At 39.5% G+C, this 25,434-nt stretch overlaps 1 protein-coding gene across 3 annotated transcripts in view; it reads right to left on the reverse strand.

The window, feature by feature from the left end:
• PPP2R3A (protein phosphatase 2 regulatory subunit B''alpha) overlaps window positions 1-25,434 on the reverse strand; it is a 242,842-nt gene that overhangs the window by 194,436 nt on the left and 22,972 nt on the right. The window contains exon 1 of one of the 3 annotated variants that reach the window (XM_013966138.2): window positions 1,443-1,890. The exons of the other annotated variants lie outside the window; for them this stretch is intronic. The gene's annotated coding sequence lies outside the window, so the exon portion shown is untranslated. Of the gene's footprint in view, window positions 1-1,442; window positions 1,891-25,434 lie in introns of those variants that run through there. 3 annotated transcript variants of the gene reach the window in all.

Consider the following 25,434-nt stretch of genomic DNA (forward strand, 5'->3'; position numbering starts at 1 on the left):
CATTTTATAATTAAAAAATTCTCTATAATACATTCCAAAACATCAACAATAGCTATCTCCATTGCTGGTAGTACTTTAAGTTATTCTGATTCATATATTTCCCTTTTCTAAGGCTTTTCTTATTTTGGAGCAGATTATATAAAGATAAAATCACATTCTGTAGATGAAAATCATTTGGATGATTTAGAAGAACATATATACAACCCAGCTTAATAAACATTTGATGCTACTACAAGCCAGGTACTCTTCAAGACAAGTAAACTACAAATCCTATAATTTTGCCTCAAGCGAGCTTACAGTGTAAGCAGGCAGAGAAAAGAATATTTTTTATATCAAGGAATGCACCCCAGAGAGCAGGACTGCCAAGCCCAGTTTGGAATGGATCAGAAGCAGTGGCTGCTGAAAGAAAGGGAAGATGCCTTGTGGATAAAGAGGGCCAGACAGGAGGAGGTGGTCTGGGAGATATGAGGAGCTCCTGGGAGTTTGGTGTTATTTCAATGTTAAGTGTGAAGAGAGGCTTCTAGGTGCTACCACTAAAAGGGTGGGGAAGAGGCAACAGCATCAGAGAATCCCCGAGCGGCTTCATTGGGAGTGGGGGGACTCAGTCAGGTTTACACTGTGGGCATATCACTGTGTAGCGCTGCGGAGGACAGAGCTGGGGAGGCAAGACCAAAGCCAGGCAGAGCAGGCAGAAGGGCTCTGCAGAGAGATTTCAGAAGAGAATCAGTGAGGCTGCAAATGAAGGCAGCTCAAAGGCTTATGTGACTCCCTGTGATCACGAATCTATGAGTACAATCTGAATGTAAGTTATCTTTATTTCCTTTTTAAAATTTCTTTCTTTCTTTTTGGTGCTGGGTCTCTGTTGCTGTGTGGACTTTTCTCTAGGTGTGGGGAGCAGGAGCTACTCACTCTTGTGGCTTCTCTTGCTGTGGAGCCTCACATGGGCTCAGTAGTTGTGGCTCCCAGGCTCTAGAGCACAGGCTCAAAAGTTGTGGTGCACGGGCTTAGCATGTGGGATCTTTCCCGATTAGGGATCGAACCTGCCTCTCCTGCGCCGGCAGGCAGATTCTTTGCCACTGAGTCACAAGGGAAATCCATAAGTTATCTTTAAATCCTGTTCTTTTCTGGATCCCTGTGCAAGTACAAATTCTGGCCAAAGCTGACAACAGATCCCACATTCAGTTTTATTAAGTAATTATGGATCTTTAAAAAGAAAAAAGGACTATTTATTAATGTATACTAAGTACCCCAAATGTTTAGGGTATCACAGAAAATAAGCAAAGCTCCTGACTATAGGAACTGACAAAATAAATGAGGCAAAAAAAGAATAAACCAATCCATTCAACTGGGGTATACAGGGATATACTGGGGGGCACTTCTGGGCCTTGATGGAAATCACATTCTAGTGACAGTTCCTTTTAGAACATAATTTTTACATCCACCTTTCTTTTTCTGACAAGTTTATTGCGGTACAAGTGAGCAGAGAAGCTCTCCAGAGGCAAGTGGGCAATTCTAGGTGATGACCAGGAACCTGGAATAAAATAAATAGAAACCTGAGTCAGGGGAAAACTTGCTTGAATGGGACGATAACAGACCAGAGAAAAATCCCCAAAGATGGCATGGATGGCAGTAGCTGAGGAGGAGTCTGGAACTGCTTTGAACGTGGCTTGGATTTGACAGATTGAAGTTAAATAACTGCTTATTTCTTAAACAACAGTCTTAATCTTTGTAAAAGTAATGACTGAGAAATAAGACATGACTGCTGGAAAAAAAAAAAGAGAAAGAGAAAATACAAAGAGGAAAATAAAGATCACACCCAGAGACAGTATCAATATGAAGATTTTCTCTTTTCGACTTTCAGCACACACATAAACATACACATAAATAGACATGTGGAATTTTGCAAATATTTATCAATTTTTAAAACAAAAGTGAGACAATTATAGTTTATTATCTGCCTTTTCCACTTAAGATAGGAAAACACCTTTTCATGAAAATGAAAATCAATGGCATACATCCTAGATACAATCTGTGGACATACCAAATTTACTTGTTCAGCTCTTTACTAAGGCACATTAAAGCTCTATGATAAGAAAGGTGCATAAAGGAAGCAAGCAGCAAGCAAATAATAAAACCGACTTCAGCTGTGGCAGTATTTTCAATATTTTAAAGGTGGAAAGAGGTAAGACATGGAAGCTCATGAGATTTTAGTGTTCCAGACACAAGATGAATAATGTCTGATTCTGGAATTCTTTGTGGATGAAGAATTTCCAAAAGGGAAGCTGGAAAAAAAAAAAAGAAAAGACTGCAGCCCAACACACACTAAAAATGAAGTAATTTCAAATCTTCACATCTGCAGAACAGATAGAATGTCAAAGACAGCACCCAGACAAACAAAAGCAGTGGGTGGACTGCCAGGGAAAACCAAGTGCCATTCTGGTGACCATCCATAACTGCGGCTTTCCCAGGAAGTGACACACTGTGCTCTAACACAAAGCACACTGACCCTTTCTCATAAGACGCTAGGCCACCTTAAGACTTCATGGACCCTCTTCAGGCCTCGCTTCCTCCAGCGCTTGGCTGGGCTCTGTGAATTACAAACTGAGCTCCTCAGAGTTCCCTTGGAAGCTGCCAATACTAGCCACTTCCCACTGCAATTAGAATAGCTCTGCTGTTATCTGCTTTACTAGGTTGGCCAAAAAGTTCCTTCCGTTTTTTAATAAAAATAAAGAACACATTTTTCATTTTCACCAAGAACTTCATTGAACAATGTATTCACTGTTTTGTTCCACTATCTTCTGCCATTTTTCAGGCAACTTCATAATTCCATCTTTGCAAAACTTTTTCTCTTTTTGAGCAAAGAACTGTTCCAGGTGCTTTTTAGTCTTTTAGGGAATTGATATTTTTCCATTAAGAGAATTTTTTAAAGACCAAAATAAATGGAATGCAATATCTGATGAATATGGTGGATGAATCAGAATTTTCCAGTGAAGCTGTAACAGTTTTTGCCTGGTCATCAAAGAAACACGCAGTCTTGCTTATCCTGATGAAAGATTATAAGCTTCTATTCACAAATTTTGGACACTTATGATCAACTGCTGCTTTCAGTTGGTCTAACTAGGAACAGTACCTGCTGGAATTAACCATTTGGTTTTCTGGAAGGAGCTCATAACAGAGGACTCCCTTCCAATCCCACCATATACACAACATCACCTTCTTTGGATAAAGACTGGCCTTTGGTGTGGTTGATGGTGGTTCATTTCGCTTGCCCCATGATCTCTTCTGTTCCACATTATTGTACAGTATTTACTTTTCATCACCTATCACAATTTGTCTTAAAAAACGGAATGTTTTGGTTATGTTTCAGTAGAGAATCACATGTGTAAATATGGTTAAGAAGTTCTTTTTCGATTAACTTATGTGGAATCCAAAGATCAGAGCAATTTAACATAACCAAGCTGGTGTAAATGACTTTCAAATGTTTACTGATTTGGATATTTTGACTAAGTTGGCTATCTCCCTTAGTGTAGTGTTGATTGTTCTTAATTAATGTCTCAGTTTGATCGCTATCAACTTCAACTGTTCTACCATAAAGCATCATCCAGCAAAGAATCTCTAGCATGCAACTCTGCAAACCACTTTTGACATGTTCAGGCTTCCCTCATAGCTCAGTTGGTAAAGAATCCACCTGCAATGAGGAGACCCCAGTTCGATTCTTAAGTTGAGAAGATCTACTGGAGAAGGGATAGCCTACACACTCCAGTACTCTTTGGCTTTCCTTGTGGCTCAGCTGGTAAAGAATCCACCTGCAATGCAGGAGACCTGGGTTCGATCCCTGGGGTGGGAAGATTCCCTGGAGACGGGAAAGGCTACCCACTCCAGTATTCTGGCCTGGGAAATTCCATGGACTGTATAGTGCATAGGGTCTCAAAGAGTCGGACACAACTGAGTGACTTTCACTTTCACTTTTCACTTGACATGTTCCATCAGCCACAGCACCTTCTCTATACACTGCAAAAATCTTTCCTTACATTTCAGTTGCGTTTTTACTTTTCTTGAAATAATAAAGCATAATATGCTGAAAATACTGCTTCTTTTCTTCCATTTTCAATATTAAAATGGCTACACAAAAATTCACCTATTTTGGTAAGTTTTCTAAAAAATGTGCGCTGATATGACAGCTGTAACAATACAACCTAACAAAACTGTGTTGAATGAAGTTAAATACACTAAGCCCTAATAAAGCCATCTTATAGAAAAAAACTGAATGAACTCTTTGGCCAACCCAATATATACTGGATGGATCTCTAAAAAATATTTTTTTGAAAAATACAAATAGCTCAAAATTATTTTTAAAAATCATGTGATTAAAAAAATAACATTCACCATGCAGATTGTTAATCACAAAGGTAAAAATGTAAATTTATAATGAAGGGATCTGAAAGTCACCACCAAAACACCTTAGTTAAACTCAGAATCACTAATGGTGGGGTAATCAGATAATTTGTACCTCCCAATTGGATGCAATATGAAGCCTGAATATCATGCATGGACTTTCCTTGCCAAGAATATTTAGCTTTAATCAAACTTTCAGATTTAACATTCAATTATAGGAAATATAGGCAATAGAGAAATAAGTTTTAAACCACCATAGGTAAACAAAGAAGTTCATGATATGGCTCATTCTGTAAGACAACTGGCCAGGTCTCTTCAATAAGTCAGTATCATGAGGGAAAAAGCAAATGTGTGGAGCTTGGTTGTGGGGAAGGGGGCATGATAGAAAGAATATCAACTATAAAGGCTCTGAGGTGGGAACATGTCTTAATATTTTAGCAAGGTGAGAATGCCAGTGTGACTAGACTTTGACTTTTACTGAGTGAGATAGGAAGCTACTAAGGAATTTTAAGGAGAGAAATTACGTGGTCTGACTTACTTTTAAAACAAGATCATTTTAGTTGCTCTTATGGGAACAGACTACAGGGGACAAGGGTAGAAGTAGGGAGACCAAAAAAGGGGGCCAAATTTGCCTAGAATATTCCAGGCAAAAGATGATGTTGGCTTGAACCAAGTGACAGTAGAGGAAAGGTGAAAAGTCAGATCCTGGATATATTTTGAAACAAGAGCCAATGGGACACATGTGAGGGCTTTGTGGAAAAGAGAGAGGTCAAGAGTGAATCTAAGGGTTGATTTTTTTTTAAACCGTTGTTTGTTTTCCTGAACAACTGGAAGAAGAAAACTGAGATAATTCAGACTGGGAAGATTGCAGGAAGACCCGATTTATTGGTGGGAGATGAAGCAGTGGTGGCAAGAAGGTCAGTAATTCAATTTTGGCTGTTACTTTTGAGGTGCCTACTAGACATTCAGATAAAGATGTGCAGAATGCTGTTAGAGAATTAAACCTAGACTTCTGGGGAGAGATTTAGGCTGGTATAAATCCGAGACTCATAGTTAAAGCCTTGAGACTAGATGAGATCACCAAGGGAGGGAATATAGAAAGAAAAGAAATACATATATACCCTACAATAAATCTTTTCTTTAAGATTCTACAGAAATCTCTGTTTCTATATAGGAACAGAATAAGAAGAAGCAACCAAGGCTAAGCCTAGGTGCTCTTCAATAGAACTGCCTGAGATGATGAAATATTTTATATATCTGTGCCATTCATGTGGCTACTGAACACCTGAAACATGGCTAATGCAACGGAATAGTTGAAAATTTAAATTAAGTAGCTACAGGAACTAATGGCTACAGTACTTAGAGCCTGAGGGAATGAAGCGGAATCAGCAGAGAAGACAGAAAAGAAGTGGTCAGAGAGGGAGGAATTGTGAGACAGCTCTCCATGGGTCTCTCATGCTTCTGTACACATTGCAAGCAAGGCACTGCCTATCTTGATAATTAGTGATAAGATATGTTATATAATATGACAGTTCCACATGATCTTTTTCAGGAATGTCTGTATAGCAAACGACCTTGAACACTTGATACTGCTTCCCTCTGGAGCAAAGAGAAGGCATGCTAATTGCCCATCATAAAAGATTTGCATTCTCTAAGATCAGGCTTCCTTTCTCATAATACAGCCTACCATGCCGGGAGCTGTAGTTTGCCCCCTTTCACATTGCCTCAGAGTGACTGGGGCTAAGGGAACCAGTACAAAAAGACTCCTACTGTGGCTACTGCTATTGCTGTGTTTATTACAGACAATTTACTTGTCTCTGATCCATAAGTCTTATGCCTTCTACCACCATTCATGAAACTAATGGAGTTTCTGTAGTGTAGTGGTTATCACATTCACCTCACACCATTCATGAAACTGGCAAGCTAAATTGCTGGCTTACAAACAGGGTAAAATCTAAGATATTGCACAGTTCTTGACAAATATTTTAAAGTGAATAAGGTATTTCAAGGAGGAGAGACTGGTTAACTCTGTTCCTGAATGTTAAACCAGGTAAGTATAGAGAAATGTGTTTATGAAATTTGAGAAGCAGAAATATGACTGGCTTGAGTTAAAAAAATAAACAAACAAAAAGAATGGGAAGACAGAAACTATTGATAGAATATAGACAACTCTTCCAAAAAGTTTTGCTGTGAAGTTTAACTGAAATAAGGCTATAGTTAGAGACGAAGGTGGAGTCAAGGAGAATTATTTTTTAAATTGCATATTTTAAATATGCAATACAAGCATATTTTCATGTATAAGACAATGACTCAGAGAGGGTAAAACCGATATAAGAAAAAGACTTACAAAGCAGTTAGGTTAATAGGAAAGAAAGCAGAGTATACGGATACTATGGCAAAGAGTAGGTAGGTGTGGCGGTGAAAGCTTTTGAAAGCTCTATTTTCTTCTGTTTCTTTTCTGAACTAGGAAGTAAGGTCAACAGTTGAAAGTCAAGAGTAGGGAGGAGATGGTGAAATATGTAAGGAGACTGAAGACATGCAATAATCATCTAGGGGAAATGAAACAGAAAATGACTAGGAAAATCTAGTATGATTGCCAGGCAGCATTATGGGCCCACTTGAGGTTATGATCATTAATTTGACAAGCGCCCAGCCACATGGTTTTACAGGCATGGAACAGGCAAAGAATTGGATTTATCAGTGCTGTGGATTAGCCAGGCAAGGCTGCTGAAGTGAGAGGGAGGCAAGGACCTGAGGATGTATGCAAGGGAGAGATGATGATGATGACGATGGACTCCAAGCTTCTATCTTACCTCCAGAAATTGTAACCCATCACTGAGCCCTATAGAACATATGTGTAGACCTCAGCAAACTCCCCAGATCTTGAATCTCTTCTCTGACACTTTCTTCAACTTCCTCTACTTTCTTATTTAAATTGAATCTGTATTTTCCCCTGAGGATGCTGCTTTCCCTGTAGCCCTCTTAGATGATGACTCTTCCACACCCTTCAAACATGAGGCCTGGTAGAAGCCCTTCTTGTTCTGCGTTGCTTCTCTGCCTGCCCTCCCCCTAAATCCTCTGCTCTGAGTCACATACCATTCAACTCTATCACCCACCTGCCTTCCTTATTGCAGGATTTAAGGCTCCCCAAAGTCACTCCCTTTCATTCCTTGATTTTAGCTTTTGGCTCACTGTCATTCCAACAGTATTTCTAGTGTATTTCCTATTGATTTTGATAGTCAAATAGATAATCCATCTGATATCCTGGCTCTTCGGTTCTTGACCTTTTCTCTACAATGTTAAACATACTGATTTGTTCTCTACTCTGTCTCAGCCACTTTCTCCCATGATCTTACCCTAAGCTTTTAGAACATCCAAAAGTATATTTTAAGAGCCACACATCTGAAGGAGTAGCATTTACCCAAAATGTGCTAGTGAGCTGAGAGTTAAGTGGGCTTCCCTGCTGGCTCAGTTGGTAAAGAATCTGCCTGCAATGCAGAAGACCTGGGTTTGATCCTTGGGTTGGGAAGATCTCCTGGAGAAGGGAATGGCAATCCACTCCAGTATTCTTGCCTGGAGATTTACAAGCACAGAGGAGCCTGGAGAGCTACAGTCCATAGGACCACAGAATCGAACATGACTGAAGTGATTTTCACTTTCAGAATAAGAACATCCTCTCTAGGACTCCACTGGCCAAGTCAAGAAGATGGTCATTCAACAGGCAAAAGACCATCCTCTCCAGGAACTATGCTACCATCACCAGCAGATAATGAGACAGCAAGAAAGAGAACTAGGAATACTTCTCTGAGTACTCTTATTGTGGGCTTGTATTCCTTAGATGCAGGGGAGAGGTATGTGTGAATGCCTGGGAGGGAGAAGCACAGGCATGCTGCTGTGTTGACTGATCCTTCTCGAACGGGACTTGCAAAGGGAAGATTAGTATTATCACTTCAAAAGTATTCATATGCTAGGTATTGTGTTGAACACTTAAATGCATTTTCTAATTTATTTTTATGCCAGCACTGAACACAATGTTATCTCTATTTCACAGATGAGTAAACTGAGGCTAAGTTTAAAAAAAAAAAAACTTGCTCACATTACATACTTAGAAAGTGGAAAAACTGACTGAGCATAATTTTCTCTAACTTCAAAGCCCCTCTGTCTTACACCATGGCCATATTAAAGCCAAAGGAGGTGGGACAGACAGTACTTGAGTCCCTGCCATAATTTCAAGTTTCTCAACATATAGGGAAGGAAATATCTCAAATCTCAGCAGGAACAAGAAAGAGAAAAGAAGGCTGGAAGGACAGAAAGATGGAAGGATGGTAAGAAGGAAGGAAGAACGGAAGGAGTGAAAAAGGAAGGATGGACATAAATCTATAGAACACTGAAGTTCTTTGTAGTAACTGGATAAAAAGAACATAAAAGGTTCTTTTTTTAATCTTAATTTTGTGTTTCAGAAACCTTGATAATTTAATGCATTTATTAGTGAATGATGAAATTGTGACACGTAGCCAAACAAAATACATAAGATACATTAACAGAGTAAAATGTAGACCCTCAAGGACCAATGAATAATGTTAAAGCTACCTATCTGAACTTTAGGTCACAGTATATTACCAAACTTTATAAGCATAAGTAAGACAATGGGCTTGTTCAACAATAAAGCTGATAAATAATTAAAGGCATATACACACATGGCATCACATCCAGAAGCAGAGCTATACATACACCATGCCATAAGGTCAAGCATGTAGCTTAATTTTTTTTCTCTAGAACAAGAGACCTATAAGATTAAATCAATGAAGGAAATGAAAAATGCAGAAGACTGTAAACATGAAAGAGCTGCAACCATTAGGGCAAGAAAAAAATTAATGTATTAATAAGTGTGAAATATGAGATTTGATTTGGAGGAAAAGAAATACAAAAGTTTATTGCAAAGATTCTATGAATAAAAGAAACTTGGAAGTAATTTCCATTTATTCACAAGGTATTTATTAAGCATTTATAGCACTGCTAAGTTTCTCAGGAACGGAGATGATGGGATTCAGGTGGCAGTGTGATGGATTAGGGAAGCAGAAGTAGAAATGAGTCAGAAAGCCACTGCAATTTACTCATCCTTATATCCCCAATGTGGAGCCAGTGCACGGCATAAAGCAAGAATTCAGTGTTATTTTCTTAATATATGAATTGTTAGATGCTGCGGAGCACCCCAAAATTCAACTGGGGGAGAGGAACAGAGCAAATGGAAATATCTGGAAGAGCCAAACTGAAATTCCTACAGGCAAGAAGGAAATGCAGATTATTTTGAGCTGACAATTTTTAGTTTTCACGTGTCTCTCGAAAGAACTCTGTGCTTCCCCATTTCTTTGTTTGTGCCCTGGATACAGTTTTAATATCTTATTTATTGAGCCAATTGATCCCCTGTATTTAATCAACCTTAATGTATCTCAGTTGAAACCATACTATAAAAAAGATCATTGGTTCACTTTTGCACAGATATCTCTGAGCCTGCCCACTGGAAGAGTGCAGGAAGCACTTGTCTATCTTTAAGTCAATTTCAGGCAAAAGGTTGTGGTCTTTTGGGCTGCAGAGTAGTAACCAACTAAACAAAACAATCCTTGGGGCACAAGTCTGAGCCACCACATTAGTGGGCCTCTGTGGCCACAATTTCAGCAGAAAAAATTTTAACAGCTTGTGTTTGGGAGAGTAGGGAGCTGGGAAAGAGGATGCTGGGATCAGACAGGAAAGCAGAGGTGAGAACCAGGTTCCAGGGGGAGACATAACGGGTGTCCAAACAAGAAGGCTAGAAGTGGGTACAGAGGTTGACCACAGAGTCAGAAATCTGAGAGTAGGAGAGATGAGAATAAACAGAGTTATTTGCCGTAACAGAACAAGTGAAATTGTTCAGGACTTGCTTTTATTTTCTGGGCATACATATGGTTATGTTAGACTGAGCTGATAAGTCCAAGTCAAGGGCCACCACCAAGCCTGCCTCACCACCTGTCATTCAGCCTGAAGGACATGAGAACCTGAGACACTCTCAAAGTTCTTCATTCAGTTGGCATTTTAAATGTGGGACTAACGGCCCTCTGTTTCCCTGTAGATGAGGTCTAGCAAGGGCTTCAGTTCAGTTCAGTCGCTCAGTCATGTCTGACTCTTTGCGACCCCATGAACTGCAGCACACCAGGCCTCCCTGTCCATCACTAACTCCCAGATTTCACTCAGACTCGTGTCCATTGAGTCAGTGATGCCATCTACCCATCTCATCCTCTGTCATCCCCTTCTCCTCCTGCCCCCAATCCCTCCCAGCATCAGAGTCTTTTCCAATGAGTCAGCTCTTCTCATGAGGTGGCCAAAGTACTGGAGTTTCAGCTTTAGCATCATTCCTTCCAAAGAACACCCAGGGCTAATCTCCTTTAGAATAGACTGATTGGATCTCCTTGCAGTCCAAGGGATTCTTAAGAGTCTTCTCCAACACCACAGTTCAAAAGCACCAATTCTTCGGCGCTCAGCTTTCTTCACAGTCCAACTCTCACATCCATACATGACCACAGGAAAAACCATAGCCTCGACTAGATGGATCTTTGTCGGCAAAGTAATGTCTCTGCTTTTTAATATGCTATCTAGGTTGGTCATAACTTTTCTTCCAAGGAGTAAGTGTCTTTTAATTTCATGGCTGCAGTCACCATCTGCAGTGATTTTGGAGCCCCCAAAAATAAAGTCTGACACTGTTTCCACTGTTTCCGCATCTATTTTGCATGAAGTGATAGGACCAGATGCCATGATCTTCGTTTTCTGGATGTTGAGCTTTAAGCCAACTTTTGCACTCTCCTCTTTCACTTTCATCAAGAGGCTTTTTAGTTCCTCTTCACTTTCTGCCATAAGGGTGGTGTCATCTGCATATCTGAGGTTATTGATATTTCTCCTGGCTACCTTGATTCCAGCTTGTGCTTCTTCCAGCCCAGTGTTTCTCATGATGTACTCTGAATATAAGTTAAATAAGCAGGGAGACAATATACAGCCTTGATATACTCCTTTTCCTATTTGGAACCAGTCTGTTGTTCCATGTCCAGTTCTAACTGTTGCTTCCTGACCTACATATAGGTTTCTCAAGAGGCAGGTCAAGTGGTCTGGTATTTCCATCTCTTTCAGAATTTTCCACTTACTTATTACTAATTCCTTACTGTATACACAGACAACCCAGTATAGCTGGTATACACACAATCAGAATAACTTGTGGGGGCAATAGATCTTTTTACAGATACCCTGGTAAGTGTTTTGTAAGTCCAAAAAAGTGCAATGGCCATCTTGACACATTTGTTGGCCATACCTAGGATATAAACTCACCGTGCTCAGTCGCTTGGTCATATCTGAATCTTTGCAACCCCATGGACTGTAGCCTGCCAGGCTCCTCTGTCCACGGGATTTTCCCAGCAAGAATACTGGAGTGGGTTGCCATTTCCTCCTCCAATAAGCTCACTAAGGCCTATCAACCCTATTGCCAAAACCTTTCTCAATTTTAATCACTTCTAATTAGAATCCTGCTACAATTTTGGCCCAAATTATCCAGCTCTATTACCTGCAGTATCATTCTGGCCTTCTAATTGGTCTCTCTGCTTTCAATGTTGCCTCTTCATACTCCAGTAATTTTCCAAACAGCACATTTAGAGCAATACAAATCAGTGAATCACACTCCTATTTAAAATGCTCCAATGGTTACCAGTCACCAAAAACAAGATGGGAGCTTGACTGTGACTCAGATCATGAACTCCTTACTACAAAATTCAGACTTAAATTGAAGAACATAGGGAAAACCACCAGGCCATTCAGGTATGACCTAAATCAAATCCCTTATGATTATACAGTGAAAGTGACAAACAGATTCAAGGGATTAAATCTGATACAGTGCTGGAAGAACTATGGAGGAGGTTTGTAACACTGTCTAGGAGACAGTGATCAAAGCCATCCCCAAGAAAACAAATACAAAAAGGCAAAATGGTTGTTTGAGGAGGTCTTACAAATAGCTGAGAAAAGAGATGCAAAAGGCAAGGAGAAAAGGAAAGATATACCCATCTGAATGCAGAATTCCAGAGAATATCAAGAGACATAAGAAAGCTCTTTTAAGTGAACAATGCAAAGAAATAGAGGAAACCAACAGAATGGGTAAGACTAGGGATCTCTTCAAGAAAATTAGAGATACCAAGGGAACATTTCATGCAAAGATGGGCACAATAAAGGGCAGAAATCATACAGACCTAACAGAAACAGAAGCTATTATGAAGAAGTAGCAAGAATGCACAGAACTATACAAAAAAGATCTTCATGACCCAGATAACCACAATGATGTGCTCACTCACCTAGAGCCAGACATCTTGGAGTGTGAAGTCAAGTGGGCCTTAGGAAGCATCACTACAAACAAAACTAGTGGAGGAATTCCAGCTGAGCTATTCCAAATTCTAAAGATGATGCTGTTACAAGTGCTGCACTCAATATGCCAGCAAATTTGGAAAACTTAGCAGTGGCCACAAGACTGAAAAAGATCAGTTTTCATTCCAATCCCAAAGAAAGGTAATGCCAAAGAATGTTCAAACTACCACAAAACTTCACTCATTTCACATGCTAGCAAGCTCATGCTCAAAATTCTCCAAGCTAGGCTTCAACAGAATATGAACCGAGAACTTTCAGATGTACAAGGCAGAGGAACCAGAGATCAAATTGCCAACATCCACTGGATCACAGAAAAAGCTAGAGAATTCCAGGAAAACATCTACTTCTGCTTCATTGACTATGCTAAAGCCTGTGACTGTATGGATCACAACAAATTGTGGAAAATTCTTAAAGAGATGGGAATACCAGATCACTTGACCTGCCTCCTGAGAAACCTGTATTCAGGTCAAGATGCAACAGAACAGTCAGAACAATAGACTGGTTCCAAATTGAGAGAGGAGTACGTCAAGGCTATATATTGTCAACCTGCTTATTTAACTTATATGCAGAGTACATCACGTGAAATGCCAGGCTGGATGAAGCATAAGCTGGAATGAACATTGCTGAGAGAAATACCAATAACCTCAGATATGCAGATGACACTACCCTTATGGCAGAAAGTGAAGAGGGATTAAAGAGCCTCTTGATGAAAGTGAAAAAGGAGAGCGAAAAAGCTGGCTTAAAACTCAACATTCAAAAAACAAAGATCATGGCATCTAGTCTGATCACTTCATGGCAAATAGATGGGGAAACAATGGAAATGGTGACAGACTTCATTTTCTTGGGCTCCAAAATCAATGTTGACGATGACTGTAGCTCAGAGGTTAAAGCGTCTGCCTCCAATGTGGGGAAACCCAGGTTCGATCCCTGGGTCAGGAAGATTCCCTGGAGAAGGAAATGGCAACGCACTCCAGTATTCTTGCCTGGAGAATCCCATGGACAGAGGAGCTTGGTAGGCTACAGTCCACGGGGTCACAAAGAGTCAGACATGACTGAGTGACTTCACTTTCACTTCCACTCCTTGGAAGAAAAGCAATGACAAATCTAGACAGTGTATTAAAAAGCAAAGACGTTATTTTGCCTACAAAGGTTCATATAGTCAAAGCTAAGATTTTTCCAGTAGTCATGTATGGACATTGAGAGCTGGACAATAAAAAAGACTGAGCACCAAAGAATTGATGCCTTCAAACTGGATTGCTGGAGAAGACTCTTGAGAGTCTCCTGGACTGCAAGGAAATCAAACCAGTCAATCCTAAAGGAAATCAACCCTGAATACTCACTGGAAAGACTGATGCTGAAGCTCCAATACTTTGGCCACCTGATGGGAAGAGCTGACTCACTGGAAAAAATCCTGATACTGGGAAAGATTGAAGGCAGGAGAAGGGCTGACAGAGAATGAGATGGTTGGATGGCATTACCGATTCAATGGACATGAGTTTGAGCAAACTTTGGGAGATGGTGAAGGCCCGGGAAGCCTGGAGCGCTGCAATCCATGGGGTTGCAAAGAGTCAGCACTACTGAACGACTGAACAACAACAACAATGGTTACTACTCCATTCTGAACAAAATCTAAACTCCTCTACCATGGCCAAAGATAGCTCCAGAATCTACTTACCACTTTCCTGACCTCATTTTGTTCTGTTCTTCCTTGGCCTCTGTTTTGGTTCCTCCAATAAACATTTCTTCCTTGACCAAGGTCCCGTTTCATTACTCTCTACCCTTCCCTGATAGCTCAGTTGACAAAGAAACCACCTGCAATGCAGGAGTGAAAGATAGTGAAAGTGAAGTCGCTCAGTCATGTCTGACTCTTTGCAACCCCATGGACTGTGGCCCGCCATGCTCCTCTGTCCATGGGGTTCTCCAGGCAAGAATACTGGAGTGGGTTGCCATTTCCTTCTCCAGGGGATCTTCCTGACCCAGGGATCGAATTCAGGTCTCCTGCATTGCAGGCAGATGCTTTAACCTCTGAGCCACCAGGGAAGCCCAGTTCAATTCCTGGGTCAGGAAGATCCGCTGGAGGAGGGATAGGCTACCCACTCCAGTATGCTAGGGCTTCCCTTGCAGTCCATGGAGTTTCAGAGAGTCAGACACAACTGAGCAGCTTTCACTTTCATCCCATTACTCAGCTTATTGTCTATATCAGCACTTATCAGTATCTATAATTATTTTATTTATTGTTTACACATTTAATATATTTATCCCTGCAATAGAATGTAACCTCCACAGAGGCAGGGATCTTGTTTGCTTGTTCATTACAGTATCCCAACAGCAGTACAGTGCTTGGTATAGGGGAAGAACTTAATGAGGAAGTGAAGGAAGCAATCTGCTAATATACCACCATTTCTGATTCTTCAGATAAGACTTGGACTGGGAACAAAGTCACCTTTTAAAACTAGTTGTTATTATTATTGCTTTTTTTTTTTTTTTTTTCAGAAAACTGGTTTCAGGAGGGACTGACTGACACCGTCTAGAATGAGGTGGCCCTCTTGGACACTTCTGACAACTGCTTAGCCTAACATTTCTTTTACCTGATAAAGAGGTTTAGTACATGTCCTGTATCTAAGAGCAGCGTCCCTGGCCCATATGACAGAATACTGAGAGACAGTGTACAGAAGACAATCCACTAGAGCTGCCTGACCCAGCAGCACTCCCTCCCAGTCTACACTGAGAAAGACTGCCTGCCAAAAGCAGGATCGCCTATTCTCGTACCATTGCTAGGAAAGCGCTTTCATAAAAGTCTACTCATCAGCAGATTTCTGGTTCACCAATAAGGGGGCCATGTACCACCCTGATCTCCAAACTTGAGTAACACATGTCCAAATCCTACAGAATGCACTCCTGTACAGGTATTTTCTTACTGAAGCATCTGAAAACATTCTGCCAACTAGGTCTTGGTCCTTTAAGAAAAGTGACACATCCACACTGATAAATGGTACCATTAACCAGTACTGCTGGTTAGTACTGTCACTCTGTACATCTACCCCAGCAGTGCTCCTCCTTCTGAATGCCCTTGCTACTACTCACCTGCACTATGCATGAGGGGCTCAAGACAATCCCAACCCTATTACTTTGCAGTGGGAGGACCAGGACACTTGAATGCTGGTGCTTACCAACCTTGGTGAGCTGGATGGAACTTAATGGAGCTTTCCAGTCTGATCTGTCATCTGCTTAAACAAACTTTTATCATGACTATAGCTGGGAAACAGACTTTAGACCAAGGTATCTATCTACACCTTGACAGACATTATACTACAGGTCTTGTGGAAATTTTTGGTTATATTCCTAAAGTTTTAATCATTTACTTTATCTCATCTCCCAAGGCCCTCATTCCTGTTGTTCCTATCGGGACAACAAAGTTGAATAGGCTTATAGAATGGACAGTGGGTGGTTCATTTTGTAAACTGACCTAACTGATTTTTTTTAAACTGAAGCAGAGGTGATTGACAATGTTGTGTTACTTTCAAGTGTACCGCAAAGTGATTCAGTTACACATACATGTGCATGTTGTCACTTTAGTCGTGCCTGACTCCTTGCGACCCTATGGACTGTAACCTGCCAGGCTCCTCTGTCTATGGGATTCTCCAGGTAAGAATACTGGAATGGGTTGCCATGCCCTTTTCCAGGGAATCTTTCCAACCTAGGGATCAAACCCGCATCTTTCATTTCTCCTTCGATGGCAGGTGAGTTCTTTACCACTAGCACCACCTGGGAAGCCCCTATATGTACATATATATATACACACAAACATATATATTCTTTTTCAGATTCTTTCTCCTTATAGGTTACTACAAAATACTGAGTATAGTTCTCTTTGCTATATAGTAGGTGCTTGGTGGTTGTGTATTTTATACATAGTAGTGTGTATATGTTAATTCCAAACTCCTAATTCATCCCTACTCCCTCTTTTCCTTTTGGTAACCATAAGTTTTTCTATGTCTATGGGCCTATTTCTGTTTTGTATATAAGTTCATTTATATCTATTTTCTTTCCTCTTAAAAATATTTAAAAATTTAAGTATATGTGGTTTACAACTTTGTGTTTATTTCAGGTGTACAGCAAAGTGATTCAGTTTCACATATATATTCATTGGTACCTTTTTTTTAGATTCCAAATATAAGTGATATCATGGACTATTTATCTTTCTCTGACTTACTTCACTTAGAATAATTTCTAGATCCATCCATGTTGCTGCAAATAACATTATTTCATTCTTTTTAATGCCGAGTAATATTTCACTGTGGCTTCCTAGGTGGCTCAGTGGTAAAGAATGTGCCTGCCAATGTAGGAGACATGGGTTCAATCCTTGGATTGGAAGATCCCTTGGAGGAGGAAATGGCAACTCACTCCAGTATTCTTGCCTGGAAAATCCCACGGACAGAGGAGTCTGGCAGGCTAGAGTCCATGGAGTCACAGAGAATTGGCCATGACTTAGTAACTGAGTACGCACACAACATTCCACTGTATGTATATGTATACGTATATATGTATATATGCATATGCTACTGCTCCTGCTGCTAAGTCGCTTCAGTCGTGTCCGACTCTGTGCGACCCCACAGATGGCAGCCCACCAGGCTCCCCTGTCCCTGGGATTCTCCAGGCAAGAACACTGGAGTGGGTTGCCATTTCCTTCTCCAATGCATGAAAGTGAAAAGTGAAAGGTAAGTCGCTCAGTCGTGTCTGACCCTCAACGACCCCATGGACTGCAGCCTTCCAGGCTCCTCCGTCCATGGGACACACATATATATTATATCTCCTTTATTCATTCATCTCTTGATAGACATTTTGGTTGCTTCCACGTCTTGGCTATTGCAAACAGTGCTTCAGTGAACACTGGGGTGCGTGTATCTTTTCGAATTACAGTTTCTTTCTGGATATATGCCCAGGAGGGGGACTGCAGGATCATATGGCAGCTCTATTTTTAGTTTTTTAAGGAACCTCTGTACTGTTCTCTATGCTGCTGCTGCTGCTGCTGCTGCTAAGTTGCTTCAGTCGTGTCCTACTCTGTTGCAACCCCATAGACGGCAGCCCACCAGGCTTCCCCACCCCTGGGATTCTCCAGGCAAGAACACTGGAGTGGGTTGCCATTTCCTTCTCCAATGCATGAAAGTAAAAAGTGAAAGTGAAGTCGCTCAGTCGTGTCTGACTCTTAGCGACCCCATGGACTGCAGCCTACCAGGCTCCTCTTTCCATGGATTTTCCAGGCAAGAGTACTGGAGTGGGGTGCCATTGCCTTCTCCGACTGTTCTCTATAGTGGCTACATATTCACATTCCCACCAACAGTGCAGGAGGTTCCATTTTCTCTACACTCTCCAGCATTTATTACTTGTAGACTTTTTGATGATGGTCATTCTGACTAGTGTGAGGTGATACCTTACTGAAGTTTTGATTTGCAATTTTCCAGTAATTAGCAATGTTGAGTATCTTTTCATGTGCTTTTTGGCCATCTGAATGTTCTCTTTGGTGAAATGTCTATTTAGATTTTCTATCCATTTTTTTGACTGGGTTGCTCTGTTGTTTGAGTTTTTTGATATCAAGCTGTATGTATATTTTGGAGGTTAAACCCTTGTTAGTTGCTTTGTTTGCAAATATTTTCTCCCATTCTGAGGGCTGTCTTTTATGTTTTCTTTTGCTGTGCAAAGCTTTGAAGTTTGAATAGGTCCCACTTTGTTTGTTTTTGACTTCCATTACTCTTAAGAGATGGATCCAGAAAGATACTGCTGAGATTTATGTAAACTGACCTAATCCTCCTAGGAAGATTACACTTAGGAGACTTTTACACTCTTTTATTTTTTGTGTGGGGGTGTATGTATTTTATAATCCCCTCTTTTTCTCAGAGCTCAGGGCACTAATCCATTCCTTCTCCAACTGGTCTTCTCTCCTATATACTGAACAAGAGATATAGGAGAGCATCCTATAGATGTTCTCTATAGAACAGCCTACTTCTTAAGAGACTTGCCTTCTCCACAGCTTGGTGGGACAACTTGATGAGTCACATGCTTTCCAATCTCTGGTCAAGTTTAGTTGGGACACTGACTCAAGGGAGGCCAACCTTGTTTTCTCTACTGGGGACTTGAAATTAAAGCACTGAAACACTGCCAATTAGCTGAGAGCTCTGGGTCTTAAAGTCTACAGAATTGAAGGCTGTAACAAAAAGCCAGGTGGATAGAATAACCCTTATTTTACCTTTTTCTTATTTTTGAGTTTTTAAATCTTTCGTTTTTAGACCACTGCTTGGGGGCATTCATAATGAGTAATATGGCAGGAGAAGCTGGGGTTAAGAAAAAAGAGTACATATAATACAGAGAGAAAGAGTAGTATGCTCAGTTTCTAAAATTATAGTGAACTGATATGCTCTCTGTATATTTTACTATAAATAACCTTTTTACCAATATATCTTTAAGTGGATATTTATTCCTTATAGCCAATCATTTTCTATGACATTCAAACATATACCTTCATTGATACTCTGTCTCCATTTTTCTTTCAGCTCTTGCTTTCATAATACTCTACTGGCTTCCCTCTCCTGGTCTTTCTTCATTTAATCTGTAACCAAAAAACTTCACACTGTGTAATGGATACTTAACATTTTTTTTCTTTTTTTTAAGCAGACTAGAATCTTGTGGGCATTGTAATCTTTGCAATACATGTATCTATCTGCCCAGTTTTAAGATCAAAGGGACAACATGCATTGAAAGAGAGGAAACTATTACCCTTCTGAAAGTGAGCAGCAATGCTGTGCTCTTCAGTTAAATGGCCACATCACACGACACATCCTGTCCCTACATTCGGATGATGGTACATGTCTTTTCCAGGCTGGCCATTCTGGATCCAGGCACAATCTGACATCAATCGGTACAATTTCAGTGACCAGGCCTACACATTATTTTGATAATTTGGAGGTTCAGTTTTTAAATATCAAGGTAGAAAATGGTTTCATGTATTCTTTGAGAGAAGTTCTCAGCAAACATATACTATAGATATTTATCACCATTAAACAAAAAGTCAGCTGGATAGAATAATCCTTAATTTTTTTTTCACATTTTCAAGTGTTTAAATCTTTCCTTTTTAGAAGTTTAAGTATCTAAATAGAGTATGCTTAATTATTGATATAATAAACATCCAGCTGTCTGTAGTACTAGTTGTATAGTAAGTTGAAGATGAATTCTTTTTAGGGCAAACCTCTTCCTTATTTCATACCACATGGAATCCACAACTGACAATCCATTTTAGAAATGAAAGCATCTTAATTTGATTAGACCCTTTCTATGTTTCATAATATTCAATATAGTATTTTTACCTTGCTATTAGTATTTTACTTAGTTAACAAACCTGAATTATTTTTCTCTGCAGTAGCTTTAAGAATAGGAAATAGCAAATGTCAATTATATACATATATGAATGCATATATGATTTTAAACTAAGGCATGTTGGCTAGTGTTTTTGTATTTAAAATGATTGAAAAACCTTTATATCTTGAAATAATTATAGATTTCCAGAAGAACTACAAAAAGAATACAGAGAATTCCCTTATACCTTTCACCCAGCTTCTTTTAATCATAATTTTTTAAGTATTAGAAACATCTTGGTATTTCATACAAATTTTGATCAGATGAATGCAAATTACATATTCATAAAAGCATCTTGAAACAGTTTTACAAAATTATCATTTTTCATGTGCTTCATTAATTTATGATATTCTGACATGTGTTTCACACATGTTCCATCTTTAACCAACAGTCCACTATGAGTACAATTTAAACTATACTTACAACTAAGACCAACACTTAAAAACAGTATAATGGTCCTTCTTAAACTTCCAAAAAGAAGAAGAGGGACTACTTCCAAACTCACTTTATTATTTAAAAAATTTTATTGGGGTATAGTTGATTCATTTTGCTGTACAACTGAAACAAATAGAAAAGTGAATCTGTTATAAATATATATACTTAAAAAAAATTTTTTTCCCATATAGGCCATTACAGAGTATTGAGTAAAGTTCCCTGTGCTATACAGTAAGTAGGTCCTTATTGTGTATGTGTTAATTGCTCAGTCATGTCTGGCTCTATGCAACCCCATGGACTGTAGCTTACTGTAGCTTCTCTGTTCATGGGATACTCCAGAATACTGGAGTAGACTGCCAACCCTCCTCCAGGGGATCTTCCCCACCCAGGATTGAACCTGGGTCTCCTGCATTGCAGGCAGACTCTTTACCATCTGAGCCACAAGGGAAGCTCCAGGTCTTTATTAGTTATCTCTTTTATATACAGTAGTGTGTATATGTCAATCTCAATCTCCCAATTTATCCCTTCCCCCAATTCCCTAGTAACCAAAAGTTTGTTTTCCACATCTGTGACTAGTACTTCTGTTTTATAAATAAGTTCATTTATACCATTTTTCTAAGATTACACATATAAGTACTATTGTATGGTATTTGTCTTTCCCTGACTTACTTCACTCGTATGACAATCTCTAAGTCCATTCATATTGCTGCAAATGGCATTATTTTATTCTTTTTTATGGCTGAGTAATATTCCACTGTATATATGTACATTTACCTTATCCATTCCTCTGTCAATGACATGTCCTGGCTATTGTAAATAGTACTTCAGTGAACACTGGGAGGCATGTATTTTTTTCAAATTATGGTTTTCTCCAGGTATATGCCCAAGAGTGGGATTGCTGGGTCACATGATAGCTCCATTTTCAGTTTTTTAAAAGAACCTCCACTTTGTTCTTCAGTGGCTGTACCAATTTACATTCTCACCAACAGTGTAGGAGGGGGGTTCCCTTTTCCCACTCTTTCTAGTATTTATTTTTTGTAGTTTTCTTTTTTTTTTTTTTTGATGATGGCCATTCTGACAAGTGTGAGGTGATACTCATTGTTGTTCTGATTTACATTTCTCTAACAATTAGCAATGCCAAACATCTTTTCATCTTTAAAAAAAAAAAAAGTGAAGTCGCTCAGTCATGTCCAACTCTTTGCGACCCTGTGGACTGTAGCCCGCCAGGCTCCTCTGTCCATGGGATTCTCCAGGCAAGAATACTGGAGTGGGTTGCCATTTCCTTCTCCAGGGGATCTTCTCAACCCAGGGATCGAACTCAGGTCTCCCACACTGCAGGCAGACGCTTTAACCTCTGAGCCACCAGGGAAGCCCCTCTGTATGTATGTCTTTAGAGAAGTACCTATTTAAATCTTCTGCCCGCTTTTGATTAGGTTATTTTGGTCTCTTTTTAAAAATATTTGAACTGCATGAGCTATTTGTATACTTTGGAGATTAATCCCTTGTTAGTAGTTTTGTTTGCAAATATTTTCTCCCATTCTGAGAGTTTTCTTTTTGTTTTGTTTATGGTTTCTTTGCCGTACAAAAGCTTTCAAGTTTAATTAGGTCCCATCTGTTTTTTGTTTTTTTTTATTCCTCTGGGAGATAGATTTAAAAAGACTTTGCTGCAATTTATGTCAAAGAGTGTTCTGTCTATGCTTTCCTCTAAGAGCTTTATATAGTGTCCAGCCTTACATTTAGGTCTTTAATCCATTTTGAATTTATTTTTGTGTATAGTGTTAAGAGTGTTCTAACTTCATTCTTTTATATGGTTCAGTTTTCTCTGCAACACTTACTGAAGAGACAATCTTTTCTCTATTGTATATTCTTGCCTCCTTTGTCACAGATTAGGTGATCATAAGTGCATAGTCAAACTCATTTTACGAGGTCAGCATTACATGTAATTCAACTTGGCAATACCACTAAAGAAAAAAAGAAAAATTGAGACCAATATCCTTGATGAACAAATACAAGATGAAAATCCTCAACAAATTAGCAAAATAAAATCAACAATACAGCAAAAGAATCATATACCATGGTCAAGTGGAATCTATTCCAGGGATGTAAGGATGGTTTAACACCCACAAATCAACCAACGTGACACATCACATTAACAAAATGAAGGATAAAAAGCATATGATCATCTCAATAAATGCAGAAAAAGCATTTGACAAAGTTCATGACCCATTCATGATAAAGACTCTCAACAGACTGGAAGAAGAGGAAATGTAAATCAAAATAAGAAAGGCCATATATGACAAACCCACAGTCTGTATGAGACTCAATGGTAAGAAGTTGAAAGCATCTCCTCTAATATCAGGAACAAGAAAAGGATGCCCACTCTTACCACATGTATTCAACATACTATTTGAAGTCCTAGCCAGAGCAATTACGAAGGAAAAGAAATAAAGGAATCCAAATCAGAAAGGAAGAAATAAAACTGTTCCTGTTATGGTATTATGTGAGCTTCCCTGGTGGCTCAGACGGTAAAGTGTCTGCCTGCAATGCGGGAGACCCGGGTTCAATTCCTGGGTCAGGAAGTTCCCCTGGAGAAAGAAATGGCAATCCACTCTAGCACTCTTGCCTGGAAAATCTCATGGATGGAGGAGCCTGATAGGCTACAGTCCATGGGGCCACAAAGAGTCGGACACGACTGAGCGACTTCACTTTCACTTTCCTTTCTTGCATGATACACAAACAATATACAAAAATTAGTTGCATTTCTATATGCTAATAATGAACTATGAGAAAGAGAAAAAAAATCACATTTATACTTGCATTAAAAAGAATAAAATATCTAGGAATAAATTTTACTAAGGAGGTAAAAGAGGGGTACACTAAAATACTGTGACACTGATGAAAGAAACTGAAGATACAAATAAATAGAAAGATATTCCATGCTCATGGATTAGAAGAATAAATATTGATTAAATGCCCATATTACCCAAAGCAACTTACAGATTCATTGCAATCCTTATCAAAATTGCAATGGCATTTTTCACAGAAACAGAACAAAGTGAAAAGTAAAAGTGAAAGTCCCTCAGTCATGTCTGACTCTTTGTGACCTCATGAACTGTAGTCTGCAAGGCTCCTCTGTCCATGGAATTCTCTAGGTAAGAATACTGGAGTGAGTAGCCATTCCCTTCTCCAGGGGATCTTCCCAACCAAGGGATTGAACCCAGGTCTCCTACATTGTAGGTGGATTTTTTACCATCTTAGCCACCAGAGAAGCCCAAGAATACTGAAGTGGGTAGCCTATCTCTTCTCCAGGGTATCTTCCTGACACAAGAATCGAACCAGGGTCTCCTGCATTGCAGGCGGATTCTTTACCAGCTGGCAATCAATCTTGAAATTTGTATGGAACCACAAAAGATCCTGGATAGCCAAAAGCAATCTTGAGAAAGAAAGACAAAACTGGAAGCACCGTACTGCTGCTGCTAAGTCACTTCAGTTGTGTCCGACTCTGTGTGATCCCATAGACGGCAGCCCACCAGGCTCCCCCGTCCCTGGGATTCTCCAGGCAAGAACACTGGAGTGGGTTGCCATTTCCTTCTCTAGTGCATGAAAGTGAAAAGTGAAAGTGAAGTCGCTCAGTCGTGTCTGACTCTTAGCGACCCCATGGACTGTAGCCTACCAGGCTCTTCCGCCCATGGGATTTTCCAGGCAAGAGTACTGGAGTGAGGTGCCACTGCCTTCTCCAAGCACCATACTACCTGATTTCAAAATATATTACAAAGCTATAGTAATCAAAACAGTGTGGTACTGGAATAAAAACAGACACACAGATCGATATAACAGAATAGAGCTCAGAAATAAGCCCATGTATATATAGTCAATTAATTTATGAAAAAAGAGCCAAGAACATGTAATGGGGAAAGAACAATCTTCTCAATAAACGACATTGGGAAAACTGGACAGCCACAAGCCAGAGAGTGAAAAGAGACCACTATCTTATCTCATACAAAAAATTAACTCAAAATGGATAAAAGAGTTGAATGTAAGACCTGAAACCATAAAATTCGTAGAAGAAAACGCAAGAGGTAAGTTCTGTGACGCCGGTCTTGACAATGTTGTTTTGGATTTGACACCAAAAGTAAAGGTAACAAAAGCAAAAATAAAACAAATGGGGTTACATCAAACTAAAAAGCATCTGTACAGCAACACAAACCATCAACCATCAACAAAATGAAAAGGCAACCTCTGGGAGAATATATTTGCAAATCAGCTACCTGGTGAGCTGTTAATATATAAATATATAAAGAACTCACACAAGAGTAAAAAAGCACAAACAACCAGATCAAAAAATGGGCAGAGGATCTGAATAGAGATTTTTTCCAATGAAGATATACAGATGGCCAATAGGTACAGAGGAATTCACTTATCAGAGGAATATAAATCAAAACTACAATGAATTATCACTTCATACCTGTTAGAATGGCTATTATCAGAAAGACAACAAATAATAAGCAGTGGCCAGGATGTAGAGATAAGGGAACACTTGTGCACTTTTTGTAGGAAACTAAATTGGTGCAGCCACTATGGAAAACAACGTGGAGGTTCCTCAAAAGATTAGAACTACTATATGATCCAGCAATTCCACTTTTGGGCTGAAAGAAATGAAAACATTAACTTGAAGAGATATCCAAACTCCCATGTTCACTGAAGCTTTATAATAGCTAAGGCATGGAAACAACCCAAGTTTTCTTCAATGGGAAAAACATTTAGTTA

The sequence above is a fragment of the Capra hircus genome, chromosome 1, assembly GCF_001704415.2.
Source record: "Capra hircus breed San Clemente chromosome 1, ASM170441v1, whole genome shotgun sequence".
NCBI lineage: Eukaryota > Metazoa > Chordata > Mammalia > Artiodactyla > Bovidae > Capra > Capra hircus.